Genomic DNA, 17,247 nt, shown 5'->3' with positions numbered 1-17,247 from the left:
GGCCTAGGAAGATGTCACTACCACCCCATGTTCAGGGTCCATTCCAGAGAGAGAGTTACATCACCTAAGTGGTGGACACAGTGATGTGTCACAATGATGTCTCTTGGCATGGTCCAGGCAAGAATTAACATCATCTGGGTGTTAGAGCCAGTGATAAGTCACAGTCCTTACTGAGAGAAGGGCCCAGGCAAGAGAGTCACATTATCTAGAGGTTGGCCCAGGTAGAGACCACAATCCCATATATGGGCTGGAACCAGTCTGGAGAGTCAAATCACACAGATGCTTAGCAAAGATTTATCTCACCGTCACACCGAGAAAATATTCCAGAGATGAGATTTACAATACCACACATGTCCGGTTTTCATGTGTGACAGTTGGTTTCATATATGTGAGATGGTGACAGTCCTTACAGTCAGTGGGGTGTGCATGAGACTCACAATTTCTCTTCTGCTGGGTTCTGTTTTGACACTCTCTGTACAAGCCAAGGGCTGTAATTATCTGAGGCTGTTATAATCTTCTGTGACCTTTTTACCAGAAAGAGATCCAAGACATCACTCGTGTTTATAAAGCAAGTTACAAGAGTCAAAATTACTCCTATTTGTGGGGTCCACATATGAGAGTCATAACCATGCCTGTGAGCTGTGCCTAGGTAAATGTCAAAATTTACTCTGTGGTAATTAAAGGCATGACAGCCATATAACCTAAATGCTGAGGCAGAAATGTTCCAATGTTCTCCTTGTAGGCAAGTTCCTGGCAGAAAAGTTGCATAACTTCCGGGCTATGCCCAACAGTACGGCACAATGCCCCTTGTGGGCGGTGTCCAGGCAGGAGAGTCATATCACACAAATGATAGGACCAGAGATACGTCATAACACCTCCTGTTGAAAGGGCCAGGTACGTATCATTTCTGATTATAGTCATTTTAACTGGAGTGGTTTGGTATCTTATTGTGACTTTGATTTGCATTTTTCTAATAATGTTGAGCATTTTTGCATGTACTTGGCCATTTGTATGTCTTCTTCAGAGAAATGTCACTTAAGGTCTCTTGCCTATAACTAAATTGTGTGTTATTTTTGCTGTTAAGTCATATGTTCTGTATGTTTATCCCTTGTCATATATTTTGCAAATATATTCTCCCACACTGTAAGTTGTCTCTTCACTCTGTTATTTTTGCTATATATATATATAGCAAAACATATATATATGTGTGTATATATATATACACACACACACATATATATATATATTTTTTTTTTTAATTTCCGGTAATTTCACTTGTCTGCTTTTGCTTTTGTTGCCTGTGCTTTCGAGGTCTTATTTAAAATGTTTTTTCCCTGTCCTATTTGGTAAAGAATTTTTCTGTGTTTTATTCAAAGAGTTTTATAAGTTTTACATTCAAATCTTCCATTTATTTTTAATTAAGTTGTTTTAATATGGTAACAGATAGGCACCTAGTTGTATTCCTCTGTATTTAAAAAAATCAACTTTCCTAGCACCATTCATTGAAAATATTGTCTTTTCTTACGTGTGTTCTAAACAACTTAAAATTATTTGGCTCTAGGTTTATGAATTTATTACTGGTATCACTGAATAGTTTGCTCTATGTGTCTGTTTTCTATGCCAGTATCATGCTGCTTTGCTTGTTATAGCTTTGCAGTATATTTTAAAGTCAGACAGTTTGATACTTTCAGCTTTGTTATTTTTTCACAAGATTACTTTGGCTATTTGGGGAGGTTTTTTGTTTGTTTGTTTGTTTGTTTGTTTTTGGTTCCCCATAAATTTTAGGCCTGTTTTTTCCATTTCTGTGAAAAAATGTCATTGGTATTTTTAGAGTTTGCATTGAATCTGTAGGTTACCTTGAGTAGCATAGCCATTGTAACAAAATTTTTTATAACTCATGAGCAAAAAACAACTCTCAAATTTTTTATGTTTCCCATTTCTTCATCAAAGTTTTATAATTTATAGTGTAGAGAGTGTTTATCTTTTTAATTAAATTTACTGCTAGACACCTTTATTTTTTATTCTAGATGTGGAAAAAAGTATTTGGAAAATTTTAACATGCTTTTGTGATTAAAACATCTGAACAAAACATATTAGGTGTAGATGATACGTACCTCAACACAGTTAAGGCAAAATAAGACAAATCAATAGCTGATATCACACTGAACAGAAAAAGAAGAAAGCTTTTTATTTAAGACCTGAAACAAGATAATGATGTCTACTTTTATCACTTTTATTCAACAGAGTTCTGGAAGTCTCAGCCAGATCATATATGCAAGAGAAAGAAATAAAAGACATCCAAATAAACCAGAAGAAAGTCAAATTTTCTCTGTTTGCAGATCACATAATTGTCTATACAGCAAAACTTAAATACTACACTAAAAATCTTGAGAATTAATAAAGAAATTCAGTAAAGTGGCAGAATACCAAATTAACATACAAAAATTACTAGGAGCATTTTTACACGCCAAGAATAAGCCATCTGAACTAGAAATTCAAGAAAAAAATTATTTACAACAGCTATAAAAAAATAAGTCTTACTTCATTTTAAGCTCATGCTTGTGCTAAGGCTCAACTTTATTTTTTATAATTTGGATATTCGGTATTCTCCAACCCATTTGTTAAAAAGACTGTTCCTTTCTCATTTTGAGTGATAGAGACAGGAGATAGCCAAGGGACCTTTTCTCATTTTGAGTGATAGAGACAGGAGACAGTCAAGGGTCCTGGGCGAAACTCCACCTTCAAGCCTAAAACAGTAAGAAGGCTGAAAAACTGGACTGCTGGTTTCGGATGAAGCCCACCCTTTCCTGATTGTTTCTCTCTGAATAATGCCCACCTGTGCACTGGGAAAAGCAGGTGGAGCCATGAAAATTCACGTCTTTTGGCAAGGGAGGAGACTGGACTCTTCAGTTGCTATATGGTGACCTAGTGTTTGTCAATATGAGGTGGGGGCCTGTTAACAGGTGTCCCTCTCACTTTGCTGACAGTTTTTTTCTTTTTCCTTTTCCTTTTTGCCCAATAAACTTTACTCCTCACCCTTCAGTGTGTCCGATAGCCTATTCGTTCCTGGTCAGGTGACAAGATCCTGGTTTTAGCTGAACTAAGGAAAAAGTTCTAAAACATTTCAGTGTCTAGATGTGGGGCTTGAGGAAAAGTAAGATGTAAACCAAAAAAATCTATTTCTCTTTTGTTTGTAAGCCTTTTCATCCTTGGACTTCTCCCAGGGGTAGAGGAAACCTGTGCACCACCATTCCCAACAGCCCCAGGCACATGTGGAATGGACAGGTGAATGGCGGCTCCTCACCCTTATCTCCTCTGGGCTGGAAAATGCCAGGCATTCATGGTGTCTTCCCCTTCACCTGTGAAGGAATCCAGCCTCATCCAACAGCAATTAAGTTTTTCTCTCTGTTGAAGAAACCTGTTTGCGTAAGAATGAAACTTTCCTTCCCTGCCCTACACTTAAGACTTTTTTTTTTTTTCTTCACCCTGTCAGCAGTTTACTTTTAAGCAAAAGGCTTTTTTACTTCTTAGAAAAAGTTTTGCTGGGCTTGGACCCCAACGTTCACTGTTTATATTCTCTGTAGAGCTTTAATTGTGAAAGGGTATTTGTGAGGTTGATCTTGACCTGTGGTCAATCTGGTGTGCTTTGTATGTCATTCTCTAAGGTTGTTAGGAAATTTTGCTGCAGGCCTTCATCTTGTTTTATGTTTTTAGGAGTATGACTTGTAACCACGTGGCAATGTTTCGTTTTGACCTCTGCCATTTTACAATGGTGGCCTAGGTTTAATCCAGGCTTAGGGAATGAGTCCCTTCTGGTTTCATATCAGTATGTAACTTTTGCCATTTGAGGATTCTCTTCCCCTTCCCAAACTACCTTAATTTTTTTTTTTTCCTCGGAGCACCTGGTAAGTCACCTTTGGTAAAGTTTGAAAGCAAGAAATACTGGCTGCTTGGCACTGCTAGAGTCAGGTAATAAAGAATTTAACAGTATTTTCTTAAAGAGTACTCAACTTAATTAAAAGTGGATATCCAAATTATAGGTATATTTAAAAGACCTTTATGTTTTTCTCTTCTGGGATCTTGTTTTGCTGGGAAAGGTTTTTTCTCAGCCAATTGAATTCTTTTTCTTCATTTTGTCTTGCCACTCTAATGCATGCAGGAGAGGCCAGTAATTCAATCAGGAAACTGGCAAATAAAAAATCTTATGGCTACTGGGTTTTCTTCTGCCTGTCTGTGTAGTTATGTATGTGTTGTGTGTGTGGTGTCTATAAAAAAGAGCTCTAATAAATTTACTTAAAGAATGATGAGAACTTGGATCAAATATTTTTTAAGTGAAGATAAAAGCTGTGTACCTTTTGGTTCACATGACTTTAATCTTTGAGAAATAAAAGCAGCCTTAAAGATTATTGGTAAAACACAAATGTCATCAATATATGAGTAGGTGAACTAAATTATGCAGGTCAGACACTAGGTTTGCTATATATTTTAAGGTTATAAACTGATTTTTTGGATTTTGAGAACAGTTCAACTTTGCTTCACAACTGTGTGAGGACAAATGGAATTAACCACACCCTTAATTATGCTGAAAGGTGTCAAACCCTTGCTGAAAGGTGTCAAACCCTTGGTTGCACCTAGCACATAATTAAAACAATTTACCTGGTTTTACATTAAAGTTAAAATTGCTAGAAGTTACCATTGTAACATGTAATTGAAACCATTGGAAGCAGATTTACATACGAGTTGTGAAAGAACAGTAAAATATGTTTATAATAAAAGATTATAAGAAGGCTGATTATTGCTAAGGTCAAATAATTGTTTTGAGTTAGATAAGATAAAGCTAAAAGTTCAAACAAGTTGTGGAAGGATTGCAAAAATAAATTTTGCCAAAGAAATTATGTGTGTGAACATTAATTAAATTCAAAAAGGTATTATATGTTATTTTTTGTAAAATCAAGGATTGAAATAAATGCACAACAAGGTACTCTTAAGGCACTAATCTGCTCTTTAGCAAAATTTGTAAAGAATTATAAAAGGTTTTTGCTTTTTACATTTCTAAGAAATCATTTTGATTAAATAAGTAATTTATGGCAATCTGGAATTTTATTTCATAACATCAAGTATTTTAAACCCCTAACATGCAACATCCTTCTCAAAATCAAACTTTAGTTACAAAATTGTCTTTCCTAATTCCTGGCTTTTGGGATGCTAAAGAGGGCCCCTGGAGTATCCACAAGAGAGGTAAACAGGATTATATGACATGTTTAGTTATATGAAATTGCCAAAATGGTGTTAAATATTCTTTAGATGATATTTTGGTGACTAACACTAATACATGTTCCAAAATTGTATGGGACTTCTAAAATTCTAATTTCTGAAGTATGTGCTATCAACCATAATTAAGGATTTTATGTTAAGTTTTTGTATGTTAAGTTTTATGTTAAATTTTTGTCAATCATGTTTCTGACTGTAACTACTCTGGACATTTTGTTATACACAGACAATTGTTCTCTTGTTTTGATTTTTTCAAAAAATGGTTTTTAATCAGCTGTAGAACTTTTGACAAGTTGGAGCTTGTGACATTGGAATACAGGATAAATGTACAGGACTCATGAAAAGCTAAAATGTTCATGAATATCAAACATAAAAGAATTAACTGAATGGATTGGACTAGTAGAAAACTGAAGTAATCTTTTGACTTTTGCTTGTAACATTACTGATCCTTTTATTGTTTACCAGAGTCAAGGAAACTTATTATGAGTGATTTACAGCCTTTAATATTTGACTAAGGTATACTCCTGTGAACAAGATTTGGAGTTTGTTTGTCTCTCTCTGCATGGTTTCTCCAGAATTTGAGAAACAGTTGTGAGTATTCTTAACTTATGGCAATATAGCTGTTTGCATCAGTGTAATAGTAATCCATTTTCTTTTGCAACAGGACACAATTGGAGAAACTGGTTGTTTTACCAAGGCCTTGACTGAAAGGGTATGCTTCCCTTTAAGGAGTCAATCTCAACTTACAGAGCCAGTAAGAGCCCCTTGGGAAAAACTAGCCTCATACCTTATCTATGCAGTCCTTGTACAGGGTTCCTGATCTGTGGTAAAGAATGACACTTTCTGACAGGCCCAGGAGCTCCAAGTTTATCTTGGGATCATAAGAGGAGAGGATCACACTACTTATAAGTATTTGATGGCACAAACCCCTGACTGAGCTTGACTTTAGAAAGTCCTATTTGAAATTTCTTGTGGAACAGAGTTCCATCAAAGCCAATGTAAGAGACCTATGTAGAAATATTCTTGCTGCACTTTATGCAAATAATCAGACCAAGTATAAGACTAAAGTTTATTTTACAAACAATTCAGTCCTATCATGATTTGTTTTTAATAAAAGAGAACTAGATAGAAAAGATTATGTTTCAAAACTTATTATACATTTGTCATTAAATTCTAACCTTACTACTTTTGAATTTTTGCCTACATTTTAGACCAACCCTGCTTATTCCTGTGAACCAACTAGTGATCTTCAACTGCAGCTCAGAAGAAACAAAAAAGGATAGGTAATGTAAAAATCTGGATTGATATTCTAGTTCTGGGCAATTATCTTGCAATCCCGCAGAGTGGTGGGAATAAATCAGATGCCCACCCAAATCTTAGCAAGCATAACTATAGCCACTAGTTATCTGGGTGTGTCACAAGACATTCTTTTCTCTCCCTTGTGGAAAGAGGACTCAATTCCACAGCTTCATCTTACCATTTAGCTCATAAGCAGTCCATGCAATATCCTGACACACATTTTTATCCCAACCTCAATTCGAAGCTTCAGGTTGAAGCCCTAGGAAAGAAACTGGATCTGAGAAATTCAGAGGCAGATAATGGAGGTTAAAAGGCACAATGCAGGTGAGCATGACTAATTCCAGCTGATTAAGCCAAGCCTCCCATTTCATCGATAAAGATCATGCTAGGATCTATGGCATAAATGAGGTCTAGTGAACTCCAGAACCACTTACAGCAGGGGAGATAGGGCATATGTGGGTAGCAGGAGATATTTCCATCCCCCTAGGCCTCCCTGTTAACATGGGTGAAAGCTGTTTTGACACCTATTGGTGGCAACCTGTCACAATCACTAGGACTCGGGGATACAAGAATGGAAGTGGGAAAGAGAACATTCTTTCTTCTATCCCTCAACATACGCTGGGTATTTGCTAGGAAGAGAAAGAAATCAGGGACACCTGTTCCTGTCTTTCTAAATGAGTAGCCATTAATCTTCAGTCTATACCACTTTTGAATACATCCTGGACTCTTGGGACTCCTTTGAAAAAATGTTTTTTTCCTTTTTTCTCCTCTGTCCTCTCTTTACAGATTGGTAATCATGTCTACATACAATCCCCTCGGATGTATCCTCCAAACTTGGAAGAGTTAATTTCCCAAACCTTAGACTGGTTGGCTTAAGACTGGATTCAGGGCAAAAGAACCCAGAAGCCTGACACACTGGCAAAAGGTCAAAAATGTATTTTTCCAGTTGGGCTTTTGGCCTCCCTCTCCCTATGCAAACTGATAAAAGACCTTGGAATTTTTTAGCTGTCCTTGACACCTTCCCCTTGTTTCATTTTAATACATGTTTTTTAATAGCCCAGTTTGATTCTTCTCACCTTCAGGCTACCAAACTTTAAACAGTCATGCAACCAGAACTTTGAACAATGGCCCCTTTCACTGGGGACACTTAGATAGGCCTCTTAGGGAGATCTAACTGTTGGTTTTCCAAAACAGTGACCCCTGTCAGCAGGAAGCACTTAAAAGTGTTTTTTGTTCTCATCCTTATCCTTATTCTAACCACAGTTAGATGTATTTCTTTAGAGGGGGAAATAACACAGTTAGGAAACAGCCAAGGGGTCCTGGGCAAAACCCCACCTTCAAGCCTAAAACCTCCTGAAGGCTGAAAAATCAGACTGCTAGTCCCAGATGAGGCCTTTTTCTAACTGATTCTCTGAATAATGTCCATCTGCACACTGGGGGAAGGAACTGGAGCCATGGAAAGTTCACCCCTTGTGCAGGGAGGAGGAACCTGGCCACTTCAGTTCTTGTGAGATGGTCTGGTGTTCAGCAATCTGGGAGGTGGGGGCCTGTAAACAGGACTCCCACTCAATTTGTCGAGATTTTTTCTTTACTTTTTTTTGTTTCTTTTTACCCAATCAACTCTACTCTTCATCCTTCAGAGTGTCCCTGACCTATTCTTTCATTGTCATGTGACAAGAACCCAATTTTGCTAAAGTTCTGCAACATGAAGATTTGGAACCCTCATTTAGAATAAACTGAGGATATGCATGTAGGTATCTTTCTGGCTTCTCTTATCTGTTTCAACATGTGTTTTTCTGTCTGTATGCCAGCACCACACTGTTTTGATTACTGTAACCTTGCAATATGTTTTGAAATAAAAAAGAATGATGCCTGACTTTATTCTTTTTTTCCAGGTTGTTTGGCTACTTGTGTTTTTTTGAGTTTTTATAGAAATTATAGGGCAATATTTGGTGGCTCACTCCTGTGATCCCAGAACTTTGTGAAGCCAAGGCAAGTGAATTGCTTGAGCCCAGCAGTTTGAGACCAGCCTGGGCAATATGGTGAAATCCTGTCTCTACAAAAATTACAAAAACTTGCTGAGCAAGGTGACATGCTACTGCAATACAAACCACTTGTGAGGCTCAGGTGGGAGGATAAAATGAGCTTGAGAGGTCAAGGTTACAGTGAGCCATGATAATGACACTGCACTCCAGCCTGGGTGACACAGCTAAATATTGACTCAAACACTTTAGAATATTTTCATACTTCTGCAAAAAGTACCACTGGATTTTTGTTAAAGAGATCTCATTCATCTGTAGATCATTTCAAATACTATTAACATCTAAAGAAACTTGCACGTTCTAACTCTTGAAAAATAGAATTCAAGAGTTTGTCTAGTTTTCATATATATGCAGACATGCTAGTTTTCTTTTGGTTTTTAAGTTCCAGTTATATTTTATTGTAGTCAGAACTATTTGTTGTGCTTGCCATCTGTTTAAGTATGCTAAAACTTGCATTCTGTCTTAGAAGTTTGCCTATCTTAGAAAACGTTCCATATGCTATTAGAAATATTATGTATTATGTTATTGTTGGGTCAAATGTTTTGTAGATTATCCCCAGGTCTTATTTTTCTTTTTAACCTTTATTTCTCTGCATATTTGTCTTTATCATTGTTTCTCTTTTTCATTTACTTTCATTTTTTTCTATTAATTTCTATTTTCTTATTTTTCTCATTACATTTCCTTCATTTCAAATTTTCTAGATTTATCTCGCTTGTAACATTTTAAAATTTATTTTAGTTTCTTTAATTTCCATTCATATCCCATATTATTTTTTCTCCAAATTTTAAATTTTCATTTTATTTTCCTCATTCTTAAAATTTTATTTTATTGCAAATTACTTCATTTGCTTCTCTTAATTTTTTGTATTTATTGTTCATCTTAATTTTATTTTCACTGATCTTAATTACATTTCTCTTTATTTTTCTCTATTTTATTTCAGTTTATTTGTCCTTTCTATTTTTCAATTACTTTAAATTTATTTTTATATTTCTCTTGATTGCATTTTTTCTCACTTTATTTTTCTATATTTTGCTTTGTAAACAGAAGAGATGAGCTATTTTAGATTAGCCCTGCCATACTGGTCAAGACTCGTTTGCTGAGGCTGTCTGGCAGCCACTCTAGCCCGGGAGCCTCCAATCCAGGGTATAGTCAGGGCCTCCTAGCAGGATTGCTAAGATCCCTTTGCAGATGTTTTATTGTTACAGGTTACCTAGTATCAGTGCCACAGGCCATTTCTGCTGCTTTCAGAAGCCCCCTTCAAGCCTCAGTGTTGCTAGGCTGAGGCCCTGACTGACTCTTTATTTGTGTCCTAATGAATCCCCCACACATAATGCAGGGCACTGACTGTTCTTCCTTCTTTTCAAGGAGAGGGCCACACACACTCCACTCCACAAGGCCATGCCTGGACCATGCGTGTTTCTTTTTGCTGTGAAAAAAGAATTTTTTTTTTTTTCTTTGAGATGGAGTCTTGCTCTGTTGCCCAGGCTGGAGTACAGTGACACGATCTCAGCTCACTGCAACGTCCACCTTCCGGGTTCAAGCAATTCTCCTGTCTCAGCCTCCCAAGTAGCTGGGATTACAGGTGCCTGCCATTTTTTTTTTTTTTTTTTTTTTTTTTTGTATTTTTAGTAGAAACGGGGTTTCACCATGTTTGCCAGGCTGGTTTCAAACTCCTATCCTCAAGTGATCCACAAGCCTCAGTCTCCCAAAGTGCTGGGATTACAGGTATGAGCCACCACACCTGGTCGAAATTTTTTTTTATTTTAACTTGACATATAACTGATTACGAAAATGTCAACTTTAAGGGTAGATATACATGCAAATATATGTGAAAATGCTAATGATGTGAGATGAGCATTTCTACATTTTATCTAATGATTTCATGGAGTTGCTATTTTACCTTTACCTGTCTTTATCTCTATATTTTCAATGGGAAACTCCTCAGTGAAGACTCCTCAGTATGATAGACAAAATGTTGTGCAATCAATCATTGACAGACGCAGTGAGGTAACTTCTGGTTTTCATTTGGAGCTCTCACAGTTGGGATTTAAACCTCTTGGTTGTAAACTCACATGATGAGGAGTTATACTATGCTGTCCTCTTCTGCACATTTGTCTACCATCACAATTTTTAGAATTGCCAAGGAAAAAAAGTGGAAAATAGTTTCCCTCAGACCTACTCATCTCCCTTTCATAGATTTTCAGGTTGTGCATTGTTCAGATTGCTTAGAAGCTCATGATCACAGAGGTCATATTTGTCAAGAGAAAGCTTTGTTGCACGAGGATTAAGTGAAGGTGTTTACCACCCAGGGCCCATGATTCCTCTAGAGGCAGGATGACCTTAAAAACCATCACTGAAGCCAGAATGTGATGACAGAAGCTGAGGGCTGCCAAAGGAGAAAGTAAAATGCTCCCTTTTGTTTTCCAAGTGGTCACTGCTTATTCTGGCATTACTCTTGCTTCTGACCACGATGTGTTTCTTAGTCATGTTTTTTGGTATTCCACTGACTGTGCATCTAAGAGGCCTGGATAAGAGCGGTAAAGAGAACAACTACATCCTTCTATAGCTGATGCCTTGGTGAGCTAGGAAGCACATTGAGCAGAGTCTTAAATCCTTCCTCACTATGGGGTAAGTTGTGTCAAATTCCACTCCCATGGAAATGGCACCAGGTTCAAGATGTCAAAGAAGAGACTCAGAACCAGTGAATGAGATGGAGTTTTACTGGGGACTTACATAAAGGGGAGAATCTCCAGTGTCAGTGGGCTTAGCAGGATAACCACACCCACTTGGTTTGTATAGCATTTTTATTTAGCACATTTTTTTTCTGAACAACCTTTCACCTATCAGCCTTCATTTCACAAAAAAGGAATGGCCTCAATCCCCTGTGAGGCCTGTATTCCATGCCACAGAATGGGACAGACCAGGGGCTCAGATGTTCCTCAAAGGTAAAAAATAATCTCCAGATTGACCCCTACTAGAGTTTTTAGCTTGGAACTCTGAACACTCAGAAGCATTTTTTAATACCGGGTCAGACTCCAGGTATGCCCGAGTCAAGTTAACACTGTCAGTTGCATCCATCATACAGGCTGGTTCAGGCAGTGGAGGTTCTTCCTGAGACTCAATTCAAAAGCTTTTTTCTTCAATTGTTGGGTTGTTTACTAAAAGGCCCGATGTGTGTGCACATTGCTAGTATGGTTGTCTAAGTTTATGAGATGGCTTCTTAGTTGATAGGGTCTGTTTCTGTTACAGGGTGACAGGCTGCTGAGGTGCCCCTTCTCCACTTTTTCATTGGACCTTGACTATTTTGGGGCTCCGTTCCACTATTTTCGAAGGCGGGACATGCTAAAACAGACCCTGAAATTGTGGTTCAGGGTGACCAGGCTGAGGCTGCTCTTTAAAAGGCAGAACAGCTATGTCTGTGTCTTATTTTCCTTGTCATTCTAATGTATCTTTTGATATGGAGACCAGAAAGAATCTCAGTATGTGACAGCCCTCCTGCTAGAGTTGGTACTATTTATACATGACTCTTAAGAGTCAAAGTAGGTTGAGAAATCTCTCTTCCTGGCACAGCCTGAGTAGGCTAGAGTACTGTGACCCTTACAGCTTAGCTCATGCAGTCTTCAGAGGAATTTCAAAAACCATAGGATGTCGGGGGTAGAGAAAAAGCTGGTACAAATGACAAGTTGCAGGTGAAGTAATTGGAGGCAGGAAGAGGATGGGACTTGCTTGGAACAGTACACACACTGCCTGGGTGCAGCTGAATAGTCAAGCAAGTTTTCTGATTTGGGCCTTGTGCCGTGAAATTAACAGGCCCACTTCTGCTGTGGCCTGGGTGCTGAACTCTGGTTCTAGGACCAAATGTGAATTCTGGACCCTGGAATTCCAGTTGGGTTTCACAGGTCAGTGGAGTGAGGAGGTCCACAAAAGTCATTATGAGTGGGCTTAGCACACATGACTGGTTGCTTCTGTTCCTACATGCACAAGGAAGAGAGATCTTCATCCTCAAGACACGCCAGGGAGGTCTGAGGCTTATGGGAGCCAGTGAAGAAAAAAGGTGATGCCTCAGTTCAGTGCTTTTGGCCCTCTTGGCTTGTGGCTTTGGGGGCCGGGTGCAGTGGCTTATCAGAAAAACGGGCAACGAAAGCCCTTCAGTGACTGGCTGCTCACCCCGTTTTTACCAGTCCACTGCGCAGTGCCCCCCTCTGCAGCTCCAGGTACAGCCTGTGCTTCAAAAGGCTGGGGGATCTGTGGACTGAGTTCAGGGCAGTGAGAGGGTTCTCCCACTCATGGACCCCCCTGCCCCCATACCTACCCCTCTGTGCCCACCTGACAGCTCACCATGCCTGCAGTATGACACCTTTATTGCCTGCTCTTGGCAAGCCCATGTCTCCCTGGGCTTGCTCACTGAAGCCCAGTTGACCTGACCATCCTTCCCCCAATGCACAGCCTCAGGCAGGTGCCACCCAGGTTTCCTCCTAGAATATGATCTCAGGGGATCACAGCAGCACATTCGCTCCAACTTATTGACTAGTTATTCAGTAAGTCACTTAATGTGCCAAGATGGGTGTGGGCCTGGACACTCTTGATCTCCTTCTGCTAGTGGGCCTGCATTGGGGATTGCCATCCTGATTTCCTGGTGGAAAAAGCTAGCAGGTGAGGCAGGACTCGAGGGCCAGGGACAGGACAGAGCACCTTGGCTGGCCTCCCCCAGGGCCCTCGGAGGCTCCTGCAGGCAGGAGGGCTCAGTGGAACTCCAGGTCCCTTTTCTAGGATGGTTCCAATAGCCCCTTCCTGGACCTTCAAGAAGGGCCTATTCTTTCTGCAACCTGCACCCACTGGACTCTAGGAGGTGAGCATCCATTTCTCTTTGTGGACATGGCCTTCTGCTTCATATCCATGGGATGTTCTCTTAAAAGAAATGCCTAGGGAATCCTGGGCCTGTGCTGGAGTCTCTCAAAGTGTCAAAGTCAGTAAGAGAGTCTCAAGAATATAATTAACAGTATTTTCTGCACATTAATATCTCAGGGCTACTTTTGTCCAATAATGTGTAAAAACAAACATTAACATGTTGATTCTTTATATTATTTTAATTAGGTCATCATACAAACCTTTTGTTTTCATGAAGTTTTATGCCAATTATTGAATTTCTGTTTTCCTCGTTGTTCAAATTGTTACCGGTTTTAGAGGCAAAAATGTTAAAAAAAAAAATGCCTCACAAATACTAACAGTTGACAGCAATTTATTTAAAATGTAATTAGATTTCTTAAGTAATTTAAGAAAACTTAGTTTATATTACTTGTATGAATTATTTTACATCTTATCTTCAATCTTAAAAAAATTTTAGCTAGGTATGCAAATCAAAATTGACAGATTTTTAAAATTATTATTATTTTGAAAAATCACCCAATTCATAGTCCAAAACAATAGCAGTCTTACTGGGTTTTACTACTAGCAGAAGCTGGGTTGTCTTAGGCTCTTTATATATCACTCTTTATATATCACAAAACCACTCTTTATATATCACTCAGTTGCCCAAAATCTACCGAAAACTGAAGGCTGATCCTGCCAGTTCCTAAGACAACAGTCTTGACACACACCCAATTTTCATTTAGGCTGTTTCCCACTTCTACCTTCCAGTAATGTCTGCCAGAACTACATTTCTGAAAGCCCAGGACAGCAGGACAGAAATAAAATCTCCTTGGGTTATAACAAATGTTTGGTTTTGTTCTTCCGTATCTTTTCTATCCTTGGAGACAGTAAATTGAAGATGTGCTATGTCAAGATCTAGAACCAAGGCCAGGTGCAGTGGCTCATGCCTGTAATACCCGTACTCTGGGAACCTGAGATAGGCAGATCACGAGGTTAGGAGATCAAGACCATTCTGGCTAACACAGTGAAAACCTGTTCCTACTAAAAGTACAAAAAATTAGTCAGGCATGGTGTGGGGGTTGCCTGTAGTCCCAGCTACTCGGGAGGCTGAGGCAAAAGAATTGCTTGAACCTGGAAGGTGGAGGTTGCAGTGAGCCGAGATTGTGACATGGCACACCAGCCTGGGTGACAAAGTGAGACTCCATTTCAGGAGAAAAAAAAAAAAAAAAAGATCTGCAATAAAATCTACTTGAAATGGCTTGATAATTCTGTCTAAACCAGAATATAGAGGAGGAAGACTAAAACCCTATTTTGTTAACCTAAGTGAAAAGAGTTCAGGGCATTTTTGATTTCAAAACCTGTGCAGCATACTCTTAACATGTGTCAGCAATTCCAGATTTGACAGCATAGACTTTCCCTCTAACTCCCACAATAGATGTTTAAATATAGAAACATAATCTGAAAACTTTCCAAGGTTTTCACTTAGTTTTGCTAAAATGTCCATCTCTTCATCTTGTTTAAATTGGGAGAGTCAATTGTGCACCATAGGTACAATTATGTTCTCTTCATATGCAGAATTAATGTCACTACTATAAATATTTTCAATTTTTCACCTGAGACCACAAACTAATTTCAAAGAGAATATTGATTTCTAATTATGTAGCTTCTATTACATAGCTAGTATTGTTTTTGTTAACTTCATGTATATGCCAAAATTAAATGATCAACTGTTTACCTGAATTAACCAAATATATTTAATAAATCAATTTTATAAAGTAAAATGATTAATAGCTAAATGAAAATTGGATTAAATAGCATTCTCTAATTTAAACAAAATATAAAATGTACTAAATAAATAATACACAATACACTCAGCGTGAAATTACTCACATGTGAAAATTATTTAGTGAACACCATTAAATTTTACCACTTTCATAATCTCTGAGGGGATTATACAAAGAATGTTTTATGAAACTAGATGAACAGAAGATTATATATTATGTCTATGGTGAGCAACAGGCAAACAGACAAACCAAAAAAAAGAAAAAGAGAATTTGCACAAAATGATTCTAAGCCAGGAGCAATAACATTTTAGATAAATGAATACAAAGCACAGAAAATAGATTTGCTTTCAAAATCTTTGAAATTTCTGGTTTGCTGGTAAGATATCAACCCTTGTACAATTATATTTAATTCTAATATTTTTCTTTTCTTTTCAAAATAGGTATACAACCATAAACAAATGATTACTTTCTCTATAAGTCTGTTATATCTGGTTTATTTTACAGTAATACATCTGTATATTTAAATCCATATAAATGAAAACTAAAGGTCTGTATGTGTTTAGCAGACCAGATACATCACAGTTCAACAGAAAAAAAGTAGAATATTTTGTAACTAGTTGTTCAGAATTCAGAAACATACAGCTCCATTATACTCACATAATCTTCATTACAACCATCATAATAACCTGTAGTTACAAGAAAAACAAAAATGTTAAGTTGTAGGAATCATATTGTCCAAATTATGTTAAGTTAAAGACCACTGACAAAGGAATCACTAGAGATGTTATTCCACAGTCACACAATAGTATATTATTAACATCTGTTAACCTACAACCTTGGGTAAGATGGGATAAGTTAACATCAGTGGCAACATACACATTTAATGTAAAATAGCCTTAACATGGTAATAATAATTTTAGTTTATTATAACAAGTTCACACATTGTCATTAAAAAGGCATTTTGAAATTCACTGTATTTTCATTACCTTAGTTTGCAAATGGTAAAGCGATTTTCTTCTAAAATACAAATTGTTTCTTACTATGCAGAATATTATCCTAATCACCACACTTCTATCACCCTGTCACTTATAATACTGTTATAAACCAACCACTAAGGGGCCTTTCCACTTAGAATTTCTTCATGTATCTTAGATTTGTTTCCTTAATCTTTCATGGCAAAGTATATAAATCTGTCTAATATGGAAGAACTTCTCCTAACTCTGGTGCAGCAACCATTGACCATGCTCTTTCACATAAATTCTAGAATGACGACACAGCATCAAATATGAGTTAAATTATATTAATATTTGCTTTTGAAAATATATTAAATTCTTTTAACATAAAAAAGTAGAAGGAGCTAGACTGTATAGCTCTCAGAGAGAGGAATGCAAGGTATGCGTAGATACAGCACCTTCAACTGAAACATCCAGTACTTGCATTGGAATAATGAAAGAAACAACTTACAGAGAATGGAGTAAAGCAAGGCAGGACAATGGGCCACCCAGGAACAACATGGAGCCAAGGGAACCTCCCCACCCAGTAGAGCAGTGAGTGCATGTGTGACCCTAGGAACCCATGATTCTCCCACAGATCTTTGCAACCTTCAGGTGAGAAGATACCCTTATGAACCCATTTCACCAAGGCCTTCAGTTTAACAGACAAAGCTACATGGAGTCTCAGCAGAGCAGCCGCTGAGGCCTGCACATAGACTCAAGAGTTTTAGATACTCTGGCTTTCCAGGCTTCCCAGAAAAAGTAGCTGCCAACTCCAGCAAAGCAGGAGGTTACACACCTGTACATACCCATAGGAAAAAGGTGGAACCCAGATGGCTGAGCAGTGATGGTATGTAGGACCCACTTCCACAGTGCCTCACAGGGTAAGACCTACTGGCTTAGAATTCCAGCCAACCACTGGTAGCAGCACTGCACCCCCCAGGGATGGAGCTACCAGAAAGAGGAGTGGGCCACCATCTTTGCTTCTTG

At 38.1% G+C, this 17,247-nt stretch overlaps 1 long non-coding RNA gene across 1 annotated transcript; it reads left to right on the top strand.

Moving 5' to 3' along the window:
• The first annotated feature begins 76 nt into the window (after positions 1-76).
• Positions 77-7,470, top strand: LOC139362899 (uncharacterized). The gene is made up of 5 exons (XR_011622478.1): positions 77-649; positions 743-894; positions 5,936-5,983; positions 6,483-6,554; positions 7,357-7,470. It is a non-coding gene; the product is annotated as an uncharacterized lncRNA (long non-coding RNA).
• Positions 7,471-17,247: the final 9,777 nt, after the last annotated feature.

The sequence above is a fragment of the Macaca nemestrina genome, chromosome 4, assembly GCF_043159975.1.
Source record: "Macaca nemestrina isolate mMacNem1 chromosome 4, mMacNem.hap1, whole genome shotgun sequence".
Lineage (NCBI taxonomy): Eukaryota > Metazoa > Chordata > Mammalia > Primates > Cercopithecidae > Macaca > Macaca nemestrina.
This window is presented reverse-complemented; position numbering and strand designations above follow the sequence as displayed.